We start from the raw sequence: 21,529 nt of genomic DNA, 5'->3' as shown, positions 1-21,529 counted from the left end.
GACACTCAACGGGGTAATCACTTCTTTATTGAGGTCAGGAACGAAGCTGGGGAAAGGGGGTTACCTGGTGTATCTTTATACCTGCCCAAGTGAATACCGTCCAATGGATTCAAACCTGGGCTTCCCGCCAGTGCAGGTGGCCAATAGATTTAAACCCTGGCTTCCCGCCAGAGCTGATCATGCCCCCGGGCTGTCAGGCTTTGTTCGAAACAGGCTTTCCCGCCAAATGCGGTTATAGCCTGGAGCTGTCCAGCCCCCTGCTGTGCTGACATCCTGTGTATGCTTTTAGTCACATACACTACAGAAATGAAGTTGGCTTTAAAAAATCCTTCTGTTTCCTTTGGCCATGGCAATGGTCTGATGTTAAGCATTTGACATGGTCCTTAATTTGCAGGTTCTTGTGCTTCTTTGTCCTTCTCACCCCTGCCAAGATAGCAAACAGTCACTTTTTTTTTCAAGGGAAGAGGTCATTGTATGAGCCATTCTCCACTGACTCCTTTTTGCACTTAATACTTTCCATCTGGTATATCCACAGGTAGCCTGTTGTTTTTTTAAGACATCACTGTACGATTTTACCATTTTTCCTGATTATTTTTCCATCAGTAGATTTTTTTTTAAAGGATATCTTTTCACTGTTGAACTGGTGAATTTGTAATGAAATGAAACTCAGAAGTGAACCAGATAGGACTGCATTCCCAGTAGGTTGTCAGTGGGTAGAATATGACATCATATTATCCTGCACTTGAGAAGTGGTCAAGAACCTTATTTGCACTTGGGCAAACTGGTCATAAATATCAGCCTTAAGTCATAATTGTCTAATTTGGACCTATAACACCCAAACCCATAAGTTATGATTAAGAACCAGTGTTCTGCGCTCACTACACATTACTCTGTGTGCAGCTTGACATGCAGGTAAGCCCACCCATCCTCCAATAAAATAGACTGTATGCATAAATCTGAATGCTTTATTAAAAGAACAGGAAGGGTAAAACTGGGGAAAATAGAAATACATACAATAAGAACCCAAATACAAAATAAGCAATATTGAGTTGGTGGTGAACACAAAAATTAACAACTAGAGATAAATCTAAATCTCACCAGTGATGCTGTGTGTGTGGGATGTGGGTTTTGTTCTGAAATGAACATGTGCCATAGATTAGACTGGATTCTTCCTGCTGCTTCTGCTTCCTTCCAAATGCTAAAGGAAATGGAATCTGGCTTCCCAGCATGCACTTGTTCTGGGAGTGAGGGCTCATGGATAGATGACTCTTAAAAGGGGTCGGGTCAGCTTCCAAACAATACAGATTGGTGTTTGGCCCCTGGCCACTAGATGGGGCTAGAGAGCAACAACAGTGCATACACAATTATATGCTGGGGCATGACAATCATGACTGTTGTGTTTAATGCAAACTCTAAGCCAAAGACAAATAACATTATTGCTTGATGTAAGGTATGAAGTTACAGTTAAATTCATGTATCGTGATGAATCACACATACTACTTGTGCTTCAGCAAATAAATCCTAATGGTGGATATCGTGCCAAGCTACAAAGAAAGAAATCACATTATAACTACAGAGATCACCCATCACAATGAAGTCAATCAATTAGGTTTTATTCAACAAACCATGGTTAATATAACCATAGCCAAATGCAGTTACAAACCCAGCCTGAGGTATAGACAAATTCACCATGAGTATCCTCTACCTTCATATGATGGCAGCAGAGAATTGCTGTGGAGAAAGTCCTGTGGCCAAGTGATGCATTTAAAAACAAGTAAGCTTTGATATACGTATATATTTGTGTAGAAAGGTAGAATGGGAGGAGGGATGAAATGTGCTTATAATGTCCTCGGTCTTCTACAGTATGTGTGCCACAATACCACAGCATCCTGAGGGGTCTATTACTTATGACATCATCAGAAAGTCCTTCTCCATAGTATTATTTAGGGTGATGATTCTCATGTGGTGGGAATTGTGGTTCAAAATAACTGGAGAACATTATGCTGACATCCTGCTGCAGATTAGAAACTACAACATAACTGATTCAGGCTCAGTCCTCAGAAGACTGAGTAGCTGGGTATATTTGGGACCCCCAACTCTGCGAACTCTTCAACTCTAGTCTTGTAGGGGATTGTCCTTTCCCATTCCGGACCAATGCACATTTTGGGGTGTTTTTTTTCCTAGATTCATGGTTCTTGCATGAACAGTAGGTGGCACTGTGGTCAGGAGTGGTCGGCTTTGCATTGATCCACATAGTGTGCCTGTTGTCACTCACGCCCTGGTCACCTCACGGGTGGACTGTTCCAACGTATTCCACATGGGGCCACCCTCAAAGAATATTCAAAAACTACAGCTGGTCCAGAATACAACAGCACAGGCAATAATGGGCATACTTTGATACGCCCATATGATACCACAGTTCCATGAGTTGCACTGATTCTGAGTGTAATGCAAGGTGCTGCTTCGTGCTGCTACAAAGCCTCCCATGACAAATGGCCTGGTTGTCTGAGGGACCACCTATTTCCACCTATTCTGTAAGTCTGAACAGTGCGCTTCAATTTCCTTTGATTAAACAACGTCACCTCTTGGGACGTACGAAGTGTGCCTTCCCTGTTGCAACATCTGCTTCTGCAAAAGCATCTCTCCAGAGATCCATACATTCAAAAAAAATATTGAAATCTGACTGTTCCCCAAAGGCTTTGGATATACTGGTTTTAGTCCCTGGAGAATTATACTCTATTAAGTATTTTTCCTTCCACATTCGTATCATCTTTGTTCTTATTGTTTTACTATTTTCCTGCTTCTAGGTTGTGAGCTGCCCAGAGTCTTGAGGAGTTTGGTGACCTGAAAACTGATCAAAAAGTACAGTTAAAAGCAACAAAAGCAGCAGATAGAAAGAGTAAGAGCACATAAATGACAACAGCTTACTAAAAACCAGGAGCAGAAGGATGGAGCAAGTCTTGAAGAGTTCAAATATTGGTTTTCCTCCTCCTTGTACTCTAACATAGGGCTTTTCAACCTTTTCACAGATTGTACCACTTTTAGGACATGACAATATTCGAGTAACACTAGTGCTTAGCAAAGTGTCAAAAACTTGATGACTAAAAAAAAGGGGGGGGATTTTGGGTTTTACTGGTTAGATTCATTTGTTATTAATGCCTGTTCTTTTTTTTCCTCTTCTCCCCCTCATTTCCCCCCCTCTGTCCTCCCCACTGTGTCCTACTATTTGCTTTTGTATTTTTGTATTTTATTTTATAATCTAATAAAATGTTACAAACTAAAAAAGCCCCTCTCTCCCACCCTTCACTCTCAAAAGCCCCTTGTTTGCTCTCTCGCATCCTTCTCTTGCAAAAGCCCCTCACTCTCTCACCCTTCACTCACAAAAGCTCCTTGCTTTCTCTTGTTCTCTCTCTCATCCTTCGCTCACAAAACCCCCTCACTCTCATTTTCTCTCTTATTTTTCACTCACAAAAGCCCCTCGCTGTCTCACCCTTCGCTCACAAAAGCCCCTCACTCTCTCACCCTTTGCTCACAAAAACCCCTCACTCTCTCTCATTCTCTCTTATTCTTCGCTCTCAAAAGCCCCTTGCTCTCTCACCCTTTGCTCGCAAAAGGCCCTTGCTCTCTCTCACACACACTTCCCCCAAAGTCTTTCCTCTGTCTCTCTCACACACACTTCCCCCAAAAGCCTTTCCTCTCTGCCTCTCTCACACATATACACACTTCCCACCAAAAGCCTTTCCTCTCTGCCTCTCACACACATACACATTTCCCCCCAAAAGCCTTTCCTCTCTGCCTCTCCCTCCCTCCCTCTCTCTCACACACACATACACCTCCCCCCAAAAGTGACTTACAACTGATCCTTGCACTTACAACCATTGCAGCACCCCCATGATCACGTGATCAAAATTCCAATGCTTGGCAATTGGCATGACAGTTGCAGCATCCCAGAGTCATGTGATAGCCATTTGCAACTTTCCCAGCTGGTTTCTGACAAGCAAAGCCAGAAGCCAGATTCACGTAATAACCTAATGACTGCAAGTGACTCATTTAAAAACTACTGTATGGCAAAAAAAATGATTGTAAAATTGGGTGTGACTCACTTAACAACTGCCAGTAGAAATTCTGGTCTCAGTTCTGGTCACAAGTTGAAATGTCAAACTCAATTTACAGAAAATAGAATAACAGAGTTGGAAGGGACCTTGGAGGTCTTCTAGTCCAACCCCCTTCTTGAGCAGGAGACCCTATACCAGTGATGGCGAACTTTTTAGAGACCAAGTGCCCAAACTGCAACCCAAAACCCACTTACATATCGTCAGGTGCTGGGTGGGCATGGCCCATTGGGTGGGTGTGGCCCACTGGGTGGTAACGGCAGACTGGGTGGGAGTAAAAAGTTCAATCGATCAATTCCAACTTTGCGAGATCTTTTTTTTCCGGAAAGAAGTTGAAATTGATTGATTGATTGAACCTTTTTTTGCACATGGTGGTGGAGGCCTAAAGCGAAAAGGTTTTATAAAACCCAGCTGATGACCTAAGAGTGGGGCGATGGCGCGCATGCCCACAGAGAGGGCTCTGCGTGCCACCTGTGGCACGCGTGCCATAGGTTTGCCACCATGGCCCTATACAATTCCAGACAATTGGCTGTCCAATTTCTTCTTTAAAACCTCCAGTGATAGAGCACCCACTTCTTCTGGAGGTAGGCTGTTCCACTGGTTAGTTGTTCTCCCTGACAGGAAATTCTTCCTTAATTCTAGATTGGATCTTCCATCTGTTCATTCTTGTTCTGCTCTCAGGTGTTTTGGAGAATAGATTGACCCCCCTCTTCTCTGTGACAGCACCTCAAATATCATGTCACCCCAGCCTTCTCTTCATTAAACTAGACACCCCCAGTTCCCACAACTATTCATACTGGCTTTAGTCTCCACTGGGTTTTAGCTTTCAACTCGGATTTTATTAAAAAATTGTATGTACTGGCCTTACATGCTTGCTTATGTTTAAACTGTTTGCTAATGGCTGAATTCACTTGCATGTGCTGTAACGGTTGCTGGGCCAAATTAGACTGGCTGTCTCCAGCCAATTAAGTAGGTTTTTGGGCGGGAAACTGCTGCTTTAAATCTATTGGTCGCCACCTAAAGGCCAACCGTATAAATAGCTGTGCATCAGCTATTAGATCGCTTCTGTTATGTTCTGACTCTCAATAAAGCCTGTTGCTGTTTGAACCACCCGTCTTGCTCAATGCCTGCGAGAACTGAATACACAACTCTGGCGAAGAGGATGGGATGTACTGCTTCATCGTAAGAGCCTGTAGTCACAGGGGGGGGGTGAGGCCAGCACAGAGCTGGCAGGAACTACGTTTCCCCTCCCCCAGGTCTACCTAGCAAGCCATGCTGGAAACCACCCAGCCCTAAGGATCCATCCTAGGGCCTACGCAGAAGCCAGCATCATAAGGCAACGTGAGACTCAAGCCACGAAGACTATGAACCATGGCGAAGGTCGGAAAGCTTTAAGAGTTCAATGTGACGCACGCAGAGAGATGGTCATCCTACATTTCTCGCATGGAAAACTACCTCCGTGCCAATCAAGTCAGCAAAGATGGGCTGAAGGCCGCGACTCTCCTCTGCGTGTGTGGCCCAGCCACCTTTGATATCGCCGAGAACTTGTTCGCCCCGGCATTACTGGAAACCGTCACGTATGCTGATTTAAAGAAAAAACTACATGACCACTTCAAGACAAAGTTGTCCGTGATATTGTGGAGTCACGCCTTCGAGCAACACGAACAACAACCCAGTGAGTCAGTGATGCAATTCATCACAGCGCTTAGAGACCGCTTAGTCTGTGGACTCAGGAACAGAGAGCTCCAACAAAAACTCTTCACTAAGGAGACTCTCTCACTTCAAGAGGGGAAGGGCGTTCTCTGTGGGCGCACCGGCCCTATGGAACCAACTTTCCACGGAACTCAGGACTGCCCCCGACCTTCGCTCATTTCGCCGGGACTTGAAAACTTGGCTCTTTGAGCTCTTTGGCCCAGACTGAGGGGTTTTAATTTAATTTAATTTAATTTAATTGGGTTTTAGTTTTAATTTCAGGGACTGGAATTTAATTAATAGTTTTAACTGATTTTAATGTTTGTATGCTATGTTTTTTAATTTTTCCCTGTAAACCGCCCTGATTCCTATGGGAATAGGGCGGTATATAAATTTAAATAATAAATAAATAAATAAATTAAAGGAGGTCATGGCGGACAAAGCTGCCAGAGGGGCCGTGAAGGCACTGCAGCCCTCCAAAAGCAAGCCAAACACAGAAACCGTCCACCACAAGGACGCCAAACGGTTGGAAGACACCGACTCTGACCACGAAGTCAACAAGATACAGAGGCACCAGGAAAGGGGACCAAAGCCATCTGACAAGGCAGTTCTGTTCCCGAGATGCTTGGGCTGCGGAGGCCGCCATCAATGCGCAGATTGCCATTTCAGAACAGCCATGTGCCGTCTGTGTGGGAAACCAGGCCACATTGCCACTGTGTGTCAAGGTCGCCAGAGGAACCACAAGCTGGACGAGCCCTTCGGGAGAGGTACCGGGGCCCCGGGGCAACAACGAGTAGGGTTCTGCTCCAGTCGTAGGAGCGTGTTCTGCACTGGTGCCCACCGACCTCTTAAGCAGAAGTTGTGACTGCAGGTCGAACTTAAGGGAGTTCCATGTAAAATGGAACTGGACACAGCTCAGCTGTGTCCATCATCTCATTCGGAACCCTTTGGCACGTTTGCAGCCATAGCAACAGATGGGTCAAGCTTCGACCATCTAATATTTTACTCACCGACTTCCAGAACTCCAGTGTGGCAGTCAAGCATGAAGCCACACTTGCAGTGAAATTCAAGGGGTTTTCATGCTGGCTGAGGAATACTGGGAGTTGAAGTCCACAAGTTATAAAAGGGCCAAGTTTGAAGACCCCAGCCTAAGATGAAACTAGAATTCACTGTCTCCGGGTTTCTAAGCCAGCACCTTCCCCACTACACCAAACAGGCTCTCTGCATTACATGCTGAATGCAAGATGTGCTGACCCTAAAGAGCCCGACAATGCAGACCATTTAGAAATCACTGCTTTGTTTCCTATTAAAACAAAAATCCGTGCTGCCAATGACAGCTAATAGCTATTCTCAATTTGAGGTTGTCCTGTCTCTTCAGCTCACTGGCTCAGAAGCAAGTAAAGCCCATCGCTCCACAGCTGCAGTGTGTCGTCTGATTTCTCTGCCAAGCAGCCGCTCCGTGGCCATATTGATGCTCGGAGATCAATTAATTGCTCTGGGTGTAGAAAACGTTTCTTTCACTGTCACACTTGCGTGGCCCTCCAAAATGCCCTCATTCTTTATCGTCAATCTGGAAGAATGGGTGGCTGTAATGGGGAAATCAATCCAGCCGAGGATGAGACAAAAACGGCGTTCTTTGAAAAAGAATTCTCTTTACCGGCAAGCATAGGCAGAATTTTAATGCGGAGATTTAATACACTCTCCGCTTTAGTAGGAAATATAGGATAAGCTCTCTTGCATTGGCTCAGTAATGTTGACAGCTCTTGGACAAATCATTTCATGTTTTCTAGCAAATAATAATAATTACTAAAAAAAAAAACCTCCCCAAAGTGTTTCTCTGGTGCAAAATGCTGCTGCTGCTGAAAGATGCTTTCTATTTTAATTCATTATTTGTTCTTGTACCTTGCTGTAAAAAATATATATGTAGCAATAGGATCTGCAAAGAAGTCTTGTAATATGGACTGCTTGCATTTAAGAGTCACAGGATACTCCACTCTAGTCTTCTTCCTTCTCTTCCTCTAACAACGAGCCAGCATTTTATTGTACAGCCTCAAACAAGCTGAACTCTCTTTGGATGCAATTACTAAAATAAAAGTGGACTTGAGCAAAAGATATCCATTTTTATTTTTAATCTCCCCCATACACTCAAAATGGGCATGAGCTTATATTTATATTATATTATAAAGGTAGGATAAAAGCCAATAAATAAATAAATACAATAATAAATAATTTTTAAATTAATTTTATAAGAAAGAAAGAAAGAAAGAAAGAAAGAAAGAAAGAAAGAAAGAAAGAAAGAAAGAAAGAAAGAAAGAAAGAAAGAAAGAAAGAGAGGAAGGAAGGAAGGAAGGAAGGAAGGAAGGAAGGAAGGAAGGAAGGAAGGAAGGAAGGAAGGAAGGAAGGAAGGAAGGAAGGAAGGAAGGAACTGTTCATCTCTGCCTTCTGGTTTTGTTGTCATCTCACTGAACAACTCCCATGGCCCTCGTGCTGAATAAAAAGTGCAGCTTACAGGCTAATAGAGGTTCCCACACCTTCCTCAGGGCAAGCAAATAATAGCAAAAGAACTTGAGTGACGTGCTATCTTTCCTACCAGGTAAAATGGAGCAGTCTTTACATCTTTACAGTCTTTACAAGGGAGCACAAAAGAGCCGCTCAGTGCGAAGGCCAGGTGCTGCCCTAAACCTGTTTTCCCCACCAGCTGTTTTGGCTGGCCAGCCTTCCACCAAAGATCTTGGAAGAGACATTAAGCTAAGTGGTCTATAATTTCCTGGAGGTCTGCAAGATCTCTTCAAATTACTGTTACTATATAGCCTACTTTCAGACCTCTGAGTGGTACAAAACTTGATGGAAAAGGTAAGTTAGATTTTTTTTGTTGTTAGATCACCAATTTCACTTATGAATTTTTAGAGACATGGTGATGAAAATGTATTAATGAAAGTTAGAAATTAATTCAAGGTTTCTGTGATTCCCCTCAATTCTTCAAAATCTCTCTCTGAAAAAGTTAATCAAGAGAAATCTCTCCCCAAAATCAATGAAGTTGATTAGAACTTTCCTATTTTTTTTAATTAGAAAAGACGAAAAATTCATTTATTTTTCTCCTGCAGTCTCATCTCCCTTTACAATGCGTTTTATTCTCTTAACATACAATGATCTAATTCTCTCTCCAATTCTCTTTTTCAGAAGCAAATTACAGTTGGAATCACACAACCCTGATTTGTTGAATAAGCCACAATTAGTTGGGTTCATATTATACCATGAACCATGTTTTATAAACAATAATGGCTGGGTTTACACAGTATGCTAAGCCAAAACTAAGCAGGCCTCATTAATGCTTTGCGCAGTTTGTGAATCTATCATAAAAATGTTAATCAAACTACCTGCATTATATAGATAAGACTAATGTATTTCTCTGCAATTTGGGAGTTCACTGATTAAAAATCATGGCATTAATAAAAGGAATTTTGCTAGAGAAACTGAGCGTAATGTACTGAACCTTTTTAAATGCTTCCCTTCCTGTCTGTGGCTTCCTTTGGCTTAATTTAGCATGGCAGCATCTGACAGGAATACAGTATGTGCACTATTGTCTTTGACAGATCACTTTTGAATATTTCCATATGACTTAGGACTCACTAACATGCCCTCCTAGCAGTTCTGGTCTCATGAAATTGCTTTTAAACAGAGGCACGTTAAAATCATCCATAGGTGTTTCAATTTTGAAGCTGTGTTTTCCCTCTTCTCCTGTCACAATTTTCACCATGGATATGATCTGTAACCGTTTACCAAGAAACTGGCTGCAAAAAAAGTTTGAGATTTGCCCAGCTCCTATTGGCTACTGTCGGTGATTGCAAGCAGACCCTGCCCCCCCCCAGTTGATAGGGTCTCCCACTGTGGCCATTTGGGCTTAGGTTGCAGGAAAGGTGGGACACCAGGTTTCCATAGAGGTGACTCATAATGGCTGGATTCTGCTTCCCAAACAACTTGTTCAGGCCTTACAGGGTTTCCTTATAAACATGGATATAGTACTCTTTTGAAAGAGTGCAAGACCCATTTTGAAGGACAGATTTAATACTCTCTTGAAAGATTGCTCATCCTGTGCTAAACAGTTGGTTGATTTCAGGTCATCTGCTGATTGGGCATCACTATGGGGGAAGGGAAGAGGGTGGTACCTCTGAAAGTTTTTCGGGATCTTCTTCTCCCTTTTTAATTTCTCCTGAGATCTGGGCAAGCCACCTGGTAAGATAGGGGAAAGAAAATTGCGATGTATTCTTGCAGATTGTTGCTGCCGTGACTTCATTGCTGAGAGAGCAACTAGTCCCTTGGAGCTCCACCCTCAAAGTCCATTTTGTGACCTTCCCTGCCCTTCCTGAGCAGCACTGGTTTTTCATTTCTCCAGGAGTTGCAGTTTTGCTCCAATTGCTGGCAAGGATGGAGGCAGACAGAGAGAGACACGACGATGACAAGCCATCTGAGCTCAGAAAAGGAACTAAGAAATCTGGAAGTTTGGTGTAGGCTGTGTTGTCAGGGGAAAAGATGATGGGGAGAAACACCTGGCAGGTGAGCGGCATCCAGGACCAGTACTGGTTCCCTTTTCTCTCTCTAGGACTGGGACTGGATATAGGGGAGGTAGAGAAAGGCTTGATCTGTTGGATAACAGGACAATGTCAAATCAAGCAACAAAAGCAGGAGCAACAAAATCCGGTACCAAGTCACGTATTACCAAATTTTGAGAGACGACTAAGTCCATATGTCCAAATATCTACCAAAATTTGTCATTGCCCTCAGTTTCAATCCCAGTCCCAGTTCCTATGAAGGGCAGTGACTTTCTGCTTGCTGCTGAAGCCTGCTGAAAAGGAAGGAAGAGAATTCACCAATTATTTTTCTTGACTTGCTCTACTCACAACAAATAAGGATAGCAACATTTGGCAGCATCACTGGGGTGACATGTCAGAGGCAGCAAAGTTATGCCAGTATAGTTGTCTGCCAATTCGATAATACTTTAACTCCAGCGTGAGAAATTGTTCAGGGAAAGATAGCAGAGAATCTGAGCCAATGTAAATATCAAAGCCAGTGTAATGTCAGGGAGTATTTGAGCAGATATATAGGCCATTAACAGCTCTAGTCAAAAACTTCCAAAATAAGACATATCAGGAATTTTGGTGAAAAACAGATGTAATCAGAAAAAGAGATAGACTGGGTTCATGTATCACATGAAAGTATGCTTTGTTTTATCCAGAGCCTGCTGAATAAACCATACTGGTTTGGTTCCTATGTCCTGCTAAATCATCATGGGGATTGTTTGGTTTTTAAGTTAGAATCATGTCACTGCAATTTATGCTTTATAAGTAGTTCTTGTCTTACAAACTCAACTGGGACCGGATTTCCAGTCGTAAGTTGTTATGGTAACTTACTTATGTAATGACCCAATTTTACAACATTTTTGCACCTGTTGTTCAGTGAATCACCATGGTTGTTAAATAAATCATGAAACTGGCAAAAAATGTTGCAAGCCACAGTCATATTATTGCAATGGGATGTAGCCAGTCATAAAGGTGAGCCAGTTGCCAAGTGCTTGAAATATGGTCACATGACTGAGGAGGCAGATAGTTGGCAGGACATTTTACAATAGCCAGAAGGACTTTAGGAGCCATAAAGCACCCGTTCCAGGCCCATCACCACTGAGCCATGGTGGCACAGTGGTTAGAATACAGTACTGCAGGTTGCCATCTGCCTGCAGTTCGGCAATTCGATCCAAACTGGCTCAAGGTTGACTCAGTCTTCCATCCTTCTGAGGTCAGTAAAATGAGGACCCAGATTGTTAGGGGCAATATGCTGACTTTGTAAACTGCTTAGAGGGGGCTATAAAGCACTGTGAAGCAGTACATAAGTCTAAGTGCTATGAACGTCTTTAAGCGACAAGTTGTCAGTCAAGCACTACCTGTTCAATAAGTCTACCCAATTGTGCTTACCAAAAGGACATGAAACCAGGTTTATGAATAACAGTACCTGTATTGTATTGTATAAATCCACAATGTGATTTGCTTCATTTGGTCACAGTCCAATGTATGAACCCAGTATTGAATTTATGTTGTGGTTTGTCATGGTTTGTTTTAATCATGGTTTGTGGATTACAACCATTGTGGCACAATGCCTTTGTAAACCTACTGCTTATAAGCCACAATAGGTGGGTCCACTCAACCTGCTTTGCCAAATCCAAACAAGCCAAGTATTAATAGGTTAATTAAATTTGGAAAGGATACAGTACTTCTGTGTGAGAATTTTACGGTACAGGCAACATTCATAAACTCACTGTACAGAGGACTCAGCTGGTATTGATAACTTTTTATGTTCTCCCCCTTCCCCCTTTTTTTCTTACACAGAAAATCTATTAAGAGAAAAGACTGAAGAGATAAACAATTGATAGTAGCAGCAAAAATGTTCTTTCTTCAAAGCCATGCTAGCTCCATAGCAATAGCACTTAGCAATAGCACTTAGACTTACATACACCTTCACACAGGACTTTATAGCATTCTCTAAGTGGTTTACAGAGTCAGCATATTGCCCCCAACAATCTGGGTCCTTTTTAAATATGGTTGATTGACTTTTAACATAAGTACCTTAATATTTGGTAAACAACATGTTGTCTGGGTTAGTATTTAAAAAACAATCAATAACAATTAATTTCTATAATTCTATAGTCCATATAATGGCTTTGCTTGATTTTCTCTTCTTCCAACAATATTCTCTTTTGCCAACCTTAAATTAATACAGTTCTTATTATTTGAATAAATGACAATTAAATATAGACATTTTTCTCATGTTTCTGCTAATAATAACCATATCAATATATAGCTTCTTTTCTAATTGCCTTGTCATAGATCCTGTTTACAGAATTCTTAATTAAATTTGTTTTCCCACAATATTCAAAGCATTCTTACTGGTTAAGATTTTCTTGAAATTAGTTACTCTTAAGTATTTAAGTCTTATTTCTCATTCAAGCCTTCCCAAAACTTTTACATTTCTCATATTTTAAAAAAGGGGGGAAAACAGAGAAAACATTTCTTTTATATAAACCATCCTAACATTTTTATATTTCTCATGTCAAAAAACAAAACACAAAGAAAAAAATAAAGAAAAAAATACTATGTTACTTGAGGGGTTCATCCATTTTAAACTAATCTTCATTTATATCCAAAATCTCTCTATTTCTTTAACCATGTTCAAACAGATGTTTAATTTTTGAATATTCCCTCTGGTAAATCCCATCATCTAATTTCTTAATTCACATTTTAGCCCTTTTTTTGCCAAACATCTTTCCTGATCAATATGCTTTGCTGAATGAAAGAATCTTTCCATAATCTTAAATATGTTGTTGCAGGTACAAAAGGCAAAACAGGTAAGATGTTTTTGTAGAAAGGTTTCGCCCCTTTGTATTCATTGAGAATCTTTTCCTTTCTTTCTTTCTTGATTTTATTTATCATTTTTTGTCTCACAAGTTCTCGTAGTTCTCCTGGCAGAATCCATTTTGTCAAATATTTTTTCTTGTTCTCAAACTTATTTTGTAATCTAAGGGTATAGGTTACCTTTTCCATGTCCAGTATTTCCTCTAAGTTTTTTTCCATATGAGCTAAGTCATACTTTCTTCTATTGTTAAGTTCCATCTTAAAATCTCTCTCCTGTCTTGTATTCAGTTGTCTGTTTTTTCTGCTCACTCTATTATTTATTTTCTGAGAATTTTTGTGTTGTAAAAGTAAATTGGAGATGTGTTCATTTATATTTTCAAAGTTATTTTTAATTTCCTCATGGTTTGAGATCATTGTTGTTTGGATTAGTTGCATAGATCTCCTTCTGCAAAGTATTTGTTTTTTCTTGGTATATTCTTTCTTCAGATCTCTGGTTTTCCATGATAGCTAAAAATCAGGGTTTTCCTTTCTCTGCAAACAGCTTTAGAGTCACATTTGAGTTGGTATTTGTAATCCAGAAAGGTCAGTTATTTTTTTAAGTGTTTATAATACTCACTTTGTAGATAGCCCAAAATGTGCTTTTTTTGTCACAGCTGTTCTCTGTTATTAAGACATTGAAGGTCACCAAAAACTAATTATCTTTTACTGGGCTTTGCCAGTCCCTGTAATAAAGCAACTGCTGTTGTTTTATCCACCACTACATGTCAGCACCAATCAGTAATAAACAATTGTTTACTTCTATTTTCATGATTTAAAAGGAAAATCTTTACAGATTCCACCGATTTCAAACTTATCCAAATTAAGCCTTATATTCATTTCATTTCAGTATATTTCTGTTCCCCCTGAAAAGTTTAATTCTCCCCTTCCATCTGTAAGAGGGTGGGGCAAAGATTCCCCCCCCCCTTCTCATTTTCAAAGACTTTTTGCTTCATGGGGTTTTTCTTCTCTTTTTTTCCAGGAAATCAATTTTCAAGTAGAAGAGAGAAAATTACTGTTCTTATCCAGTTCCAAACATATTTTTTACAGTCAGCTTAAAGTAGAGCTTTTGGGCTTCAGCTGCTTGTAGCTTGGGCGAGACTCTGAAGTTAAGCTAGCCTTTCTCCTGCTTGTTTCTGGAAGGCTTTTCCCAAACCAATCAGATCGACTGCCATATCTCCGTAATTGGCAGGACTTCCTTCCTTCTTTGTTGCCTCTACGGGGCAACTTCAGGCCCAATTAGAGTTCCCTAGCAGGCAGAAATTGGGCATAGAGTGCAGACCCCCATGATCCTTTGGCTGCTGCACTACTGTGCAGAACCGGAAGCCTCTCCAACAATCTTGGTCCTTATTTTGCACACCTCAGAAGGATGGAAGGTTGAGTCAACCTTGAGCCATTCAGGATCGAACTCCTGGCAGTGAGCAGTGAGTCAGCCTACAATACTGCATTCTAACCACTGCACCACCACAGTTCAACTCCATCAGATAGGTTTTTCTGAATTATTTTCAATGACGTGATATATCAAAATGAAATGTACAATTCTTTCCTTAAACTCTCAAAGCAGAGGAATACAGATGTTACATTAACTCACATCCTCTTGTATGAGGTTTTACATGATTCTTACCAGGAGGACCACAACCATCCTGGTTTGGAGCTGCGCATTTCAGATTATATACAGAGCATTAGATTTAGGATCTATCCAGGTCCTGTAGTTACTGAATATCTAGAAGGGTTATCTAGAGACTATCAGAATGGTATACAACTCATCTTGCCTTAAGTTCTCAGAATAGAAACTGAGATGTTATGTCATGCCTCTATTGCTGTTTTGAATGTTTACTCTGAAATTAAAACCTTGCATGGGACCCACTTCTAGTTAGGTGGGCCTCATTTATTCCTTTAATCTATTTTTTTAATGAGAAACATCACACAGTCATTGTCTGAAAAGCGGTATGTCACTGAAATGCACAAATTCTGGCAAGATGAAAGATAGTGGGGGAGCAGAAATGTCAGTAAGAAATTCCTGCATAATTTCATTAAAAATAATGTGAACGAAGTCCCTGAAGATCAGTTGCCAAGGAAAATAAAGTCTTCGACAACATCAATGCAACATATGGAAACAAATAAAAGAAAAAGCAATGCAAACAAAAGGATGGCTCAAGAGGAAGGCAACCGTGGCAATTGTCGGGGGGGGGCAACCTAGACACAAGAGCCATCATCAAAGCCATCCTGCAGGAGAGCAATTTGCTGGGAAGGGGCTTTAAATGATGAACTAAGGGATGACAAATAAGACTGTTGCAAGAAGAGTCCATGCAAAGCACTGAGAAGGCTTTGGCTATGGGTAGAAAGGCACAGCACAGGCTGAGCCTGCACAAACATCTGGCCAAACTAAAATGGTGTTGGGGCATCATCACATTGTGGAGCTGAGCTGCCTGTCAGGTTTCGGCCAGATGGAGAGTTGGATTAGAAGGCCTTCAGGCAGAGAGACTCAAGATGCTGCCTTTGATCGGCTACTCTTTTTACAGTTGTTAGACAAGCTGTCATGAGAAACAGAGCCTTGGGGGGGGGGGAAGGATGATCCCCACTACTGCAAAAATGCTGCAATTGCTGGGGATTAACAGGAGCTTATATTTTTCTCCAATCTACCTGCCAACAACAGGACAGTGTTTTGCATCCAAGCTCGGGCAGAGTTGGCTGAAGGCTTCTCTGTGACAGACTCCTCTCTGGAACACCATTCTACAGGCCCAAGCTGGCTACCTTTCAGAATTATTATTATTATTATTATTATTATTATTATTATTATTATTATTATTATTATTATTATTATTATTATTATTATTATTAATAATAATAATAAAGTTGGAAGGGACCTTGGAGGTCATCTAGTCCAACCCCCTGCTCAGGCAGGAAACCCTATACCATTTCAGACAAATGGCTGTCCAGTCTCTTCTTAAAAACCTCCAGTGTTGGAGCATTCACAGCTTCTGGAGGCAGGTTGTTCCACTGGTTAATTGTTCTAACTGTCAGGAAGTTTCTCCTTAGTTCTCGGTTGCTTCTCTCCTTGACTAGTTTCCATCCGTTGCTTCTTGTCCTGCTTTCAGGTGCTTCGGAGAATATCCATCTTGTTTCTTCAGGCCTTTGGCCTGAGTTGGCTGCAGGGGTCATCAGAGGAAAGAGGAGGTATAGGTAGTCCTCAATTTATTACCACAATTACGCCCCACGTTTTCTGTGGCTAAATGAGACATTTGTTTAGTGAATGTTGTCCCATTTTACAAGCATTCTTGCCACAGTTGTTAAGTGAATCACTGCAGTTGTTAAGTCAGTACCCGGTGGTGAAGTGAATCTGGCTTCCTCATTGACTTTGTTTGTCAGAAGGTCACAAGAGGTGATCCCGTGATCCCAAGACACAGCAATCGTCACAAATACGACTCAGTTGCTGAGTGTCTGAATTTTGCACACGTGACCATGGGGATGAAGCAACAGTTGTAGGTATGAAAAGCAGTCACAAGGCCCTTTTTTCACTGCCGTTGTAATTTTAAAGAGTCACTAAATGAGCTGTAAGTCGAGGACGACCTGTATTCCTTTTGTGGATCTGGCTCACAGACTTTGTGGTCCTCCTTTGCTCCCCAGAGTCCATGGGGATGGGGACAGGTTCTGAGTTGTGTTGAATATAGAAAGAAAGACCAGCAGGTGATGGATGAGCTCCCTCTCTGTGCTTCCCATGTCTGTCCTATAATCCTGTTCCTTCCTTGGCAGCCAATGCCATTCCGTCAGCATTTGCCCCTAGGACACTCCAGCAGCCTAGCAGGAATGGTGGAAATATATCTACCATTCCAGACCTCTAGCCAAAGGATCTAAGGCATGTTAAAACTGTGACATCTGCTTCTGCACCCCCAATCTCAGGATCTGTTTTTGCAATGCAGTCTTTGGGGGAATGTGGGGGGGGGGAATTTCCATTTGAACTCCGGGAAAATCTGTTTCCATTCCCCCTTCCTGATTTGCATTACAACTCTCTGCACCACACACACACAGAGAGAGACACAGACACAGACACACACACCAAGTTAACTGCCAAGGTAAACTCACAGGGGGCTCCACTACTATAGGGATGGGCGTGGAGAATGACTAGCTGTGGCGGCACAGTGGTTAGAATGCAGTAGTTTTGCAGGCTAATTCACTGCTCACTGCCAGCAATTCAATCCTGACGGGTACGAGTGTCAGAAGAATAAATCAAACCCTATCAGAGGGCAATGAATCGTGGTTCATTTTGATGCACGATAAACAAAAAAACCCCGAAGCATATATTCTACTATAAAACTCAGCCTTCCATTCTTCCAAGGATGGTACAGTGAAGATTTTGGGGGGCAATAGGCTGACTCTGTGAACTGCTTAGAAAGGGCTGTAAAGCACTAGGAAGCGGTACATAAGTCTAAGTGCTATTTTTTAAAAAAATCCCATTTATATCCCGCCCTTCTCCGAAGACTCAGGGCGGCTAGCAATCTAAGAAGCACAAATCAGTGTGTTTAGCAATAGCCTTCATTCTATGTATATGCCTGCTTATTAGGGCTTTCACACACACACCCCAAGCGGCATTATTACAAAGTCAGCTTATTGCCCCCAACAATCTGGGTCCTCATTTTACCTACCTCGGAAGGATGGCTGTTGCTATTCAAGACTGGCTGCTGTTTAACTTAGAACCTGTTTCTCCCTTGGGGAAGAGTTCGTGATCTTTCAGTCAGTCAGCATTGCAGAGAGAGGAAAGGAAAACCAAGGGCACCCAATTTCAACTTTTCCTACAAGGCAAAAGAGACAGGTAGAGCCACATCTGCCTCATTCTTTCTCTCGGCGATTCCAGTTGCTTCTTCCCTCTTACTCCCACCCACCCACCCACCCCACCTCACCAGTCTTTCCCATTATTCCTGATTACCATAAATCCAGCACCACTGAAACACAAGAGAATATCTTGTTAATTTCATGCCACACGCCACAGAATAAATGGAACTGCCGCAGCAATGGCAAGGCTGCTCCGCTCTGCACATAAATAATGATCCACTGTCTGCTGTATCAGGAAAAGCAAAGTCGGAGGATTCACTGCTGAATGCTTCCATCCCCTCCTTTTACTCTCACTGTTTTCCTGCGTTGGGTCGTGCTGAAGAAGGATGGATGTACGGGCTGGGAACAGAATGAGCCTGGTTTAATTTGGGCTTAATAATATCATGGGAAGGAGGATTAATAAGCTTTGCATCTTCTAGCATACAGTTTCTTGTGGCTAGTCCAGGAAACCATGGTTATACTATGGAGGAACTTTAGTGAGATGCATGGTCTTCAAAGACCATCTGTGAAAGAATGCTGTCAGGCAGAGTTCTCGCTGCAGGGGAGGATGGAGAACAAAGAGGGCAAATGAATACAGAATAACAAGAGTTTGAAGGGACCTTGGAGATCTTCTAGTCCAATCCACTGCTAAGGCAGGAAACCCATACCATTTCAGACAGGTGGCTGTCCAGTCTCTTCTTAAAAACCTCAAATGTTGGAGCATCCAGAACTTCTGAAAGCAAGTTGTTCTACTGATTAATTGTTCTAACCATCAGGAAATTTCTCCTTGCTTCTAGGTTGCTTCTCTCCTTGATTAGTTTCCATCCGTTGCTTTTTGTCCTGCCTTTAGGTGCTTTGGAGAATAGTTTGACCCCATCTTCTTTATGATGACAAAAGCAATTTTGCAGGTCCCATCCCTTTTGGTCAAGCATTGAGTTTTGCATGCGTATACAAAAGAGATGAACTCTTCCAGTACAATGGCACGAGGATGTTATCATTCTGATAGAAGCTAAAAACTTGGGGTTGCCTCTTTTGATAGGAGAGAATGCACATTGTTGCAAGCTTGGGGTGGGGGGAGTGACTTAGATGTCCCCATTAAACACCATCTGCTTGAATGATTCCTAACTCTTAAGATCGGCGCAAGATCGGCGCAGTTCAGTTTTATGAGGGCTGGCCCGTGAGATTTTGCTGCCTGAAATTAAAACAAGAGGGTACCTCCTTTCATGCCATGAGCAAATGCTGTATCATCAAACTAGCAATGGGGAAGTGCATTTGACTGCTTCCACAGGCTAGCTTAGAAGCCACATTAAGGCATAGTAGAAAGCAAATCCAGAGTTTGCCTTCTGGCAGTCAGGTGCCTTCTGCCTAGCCACAGTCAGGAGGGTTAGTGTTTTGTTAACAAATAAGCCCCTTTGCCCAGCAACCATTTTGTGAGTGTGCCCATAACATGTCCTGAAAATCTCCAAAATGATAATCCACATAAAATCAGAGAACAGAGTTTTGACTGAACGCAGGTGAAACTGGCCCAGAAGGTATGGACCAAAATGTGCTTGGGCTCTTTAAAACTTTTGAACATCTCAAAGTTGCAATGATACGATGCTAAATGAAGAACTTATCCTGTTCATGGGTGAGAGTGAAGGTGGCACTGAGGGTTCCAGGGAAGCATGATAAGACAAACATAACCACTGGTCTGAAGGTTGCCATTGATTAACACCTAAGGTAAGTGAAGCACAAACCAGATAAAGCTACCTTGTCATTAACCTTTACTGCATTCAAGGTTAGAGACTGGATGTGAGAGATTCTGATGTGAGCACTGACTTTAAACTAAGCTCCTCAGAACAAAATGGGGTTTATTTCAAAGAATGCATGCACAGCCCTGATCTCCTATTGACACCTGTTCTTGCTACAACACCAATGTTGTAGCAACAGCTTGACAGCAGCAAGCTCTGCGATCTCATGAGGTCAGTTGGTTTCAAAAAACGAGCCACTTTCTCTGGAGCTGATCCATGTACAGGTCATCCTCGACTTACAACAGTTCATTTAGTGACCATTCAACATCATAACGGCACTCAAAAAAAGTATTTTTCACACTTACAACCGTTGCAGCATCCCCACGGTCACAGGATCAAAATTTCCAAAATTTTGCAGCTTACTCGTACTGATGATGGTTGCAGTGTCCCAAAGTCATGTGATCACATTTTGTAACCTTTCCGGCAAGCAAAGCCAATGGAGAAGCCAGATTTAAGCCATAACAACTGTGTTACTAGCTTAACAACTGCAGTGATTCATTTAACATTTGTGGAAGAAAGGTTGTAAAATGAGGAAAAACTTAACAAACTTCTCACTTAGCAACAGAAATTTTGGGCTCAGTTGTGGTCGTAAATCGAGGACTACCTGTATTTAACACCACAAGCAAGGAACTCTTGTAAGATTAATGGGAGCTTGATGCCTTCAACCTCCCCCTCATAGGAACCATTGGGACTTTTTTTTCAATGTACACCCAGTCAAACATGCACACAAATATGCTAAGGATACAAGTGGGAAGTAAAAAGTGCAAGCAATTTATTTCCTTTCGCTTTTTCACTGTGTAGGGATGAGGAAATGTGTGTTACTGCGGAACATGGCAGCCCAAGAATAGGGCTGGGATGTTTTTTTGTTTTTTTTATTGAAAAGTTTTACAGTACATTTTAAGTATACTCCATCCCTCCCCCTCCCCCCAACATCCCCCCTCCCTCCCCCTCCCCCCCCCCCCCGACTTCCCAGAGCTGAAAGCAGGGTATTGCCTCTAACAAGCTTAAACTAAAATATGCTAACCAACTGTGAATACACTTTAAATCCTATCGCACTTTAACTCCCCTTATACATAGGTAAATAATAGTACATCTTATAATTCTAATATTCATTCATATGCTAGGTGAAATTTTTTAGTCCCATATTTATTCTGAATATAGTCAATCCATCTTCTCCATTCCAAAATATATCTCTGTTGCGATTGTTCTTTCAGGTATGCTGAAATTTTTGCCATTTCTGCCAAGTTTGAAACTTTTAAAGTCCACTCTTCTATCGTAGGCAGTTCCTCCTTCTTCCAATATTGTGAAACCAAAAGTCTTGCTGCCGTTATTAAATTCAACATCAATTTGGTTTCTATAACAGTGCAATCTGTAATAATACCCAATAAGAATAACTGTGGGGTAAACCTTATCTTTTTCTTAAATATCTTCTGCATATTCCACCAAATTTTAATCCAAAAAACTTTACAAGGCCACCATTCCTTGCTCTCAGTGTTTCAAGGTTGGCAAGTCAAAGAAGATTTCCTTTGAGGGGGAAAAAAGAGTGGAAATGGTAAGGCACAGAAATTCCCTTATTCCTTTTTCAAAAGGGAAGATTTATTATACTTATGCCTCTCTTCTTGTTAAAGAATTCCAATGGTGCAATTGTCTTGCAGTTGAGGCTCTGCTTTCTAAGGTGACGATTTGGGTT

Source organism: Vipera berus, assembly GCF_964194415.1.
Source record: "Vipera berus genome assembly, chromosome: 1".
NCBI lineage: Eukaryota > Metazoa > Chordata > Lepidosauria > Squamata > Viperidae > Vipera > Vipera berus.
The sequence above is the reverse complement of the archived record's forward strand: the minus strand, read 5'-3'. Positions refer to the sequence as shown.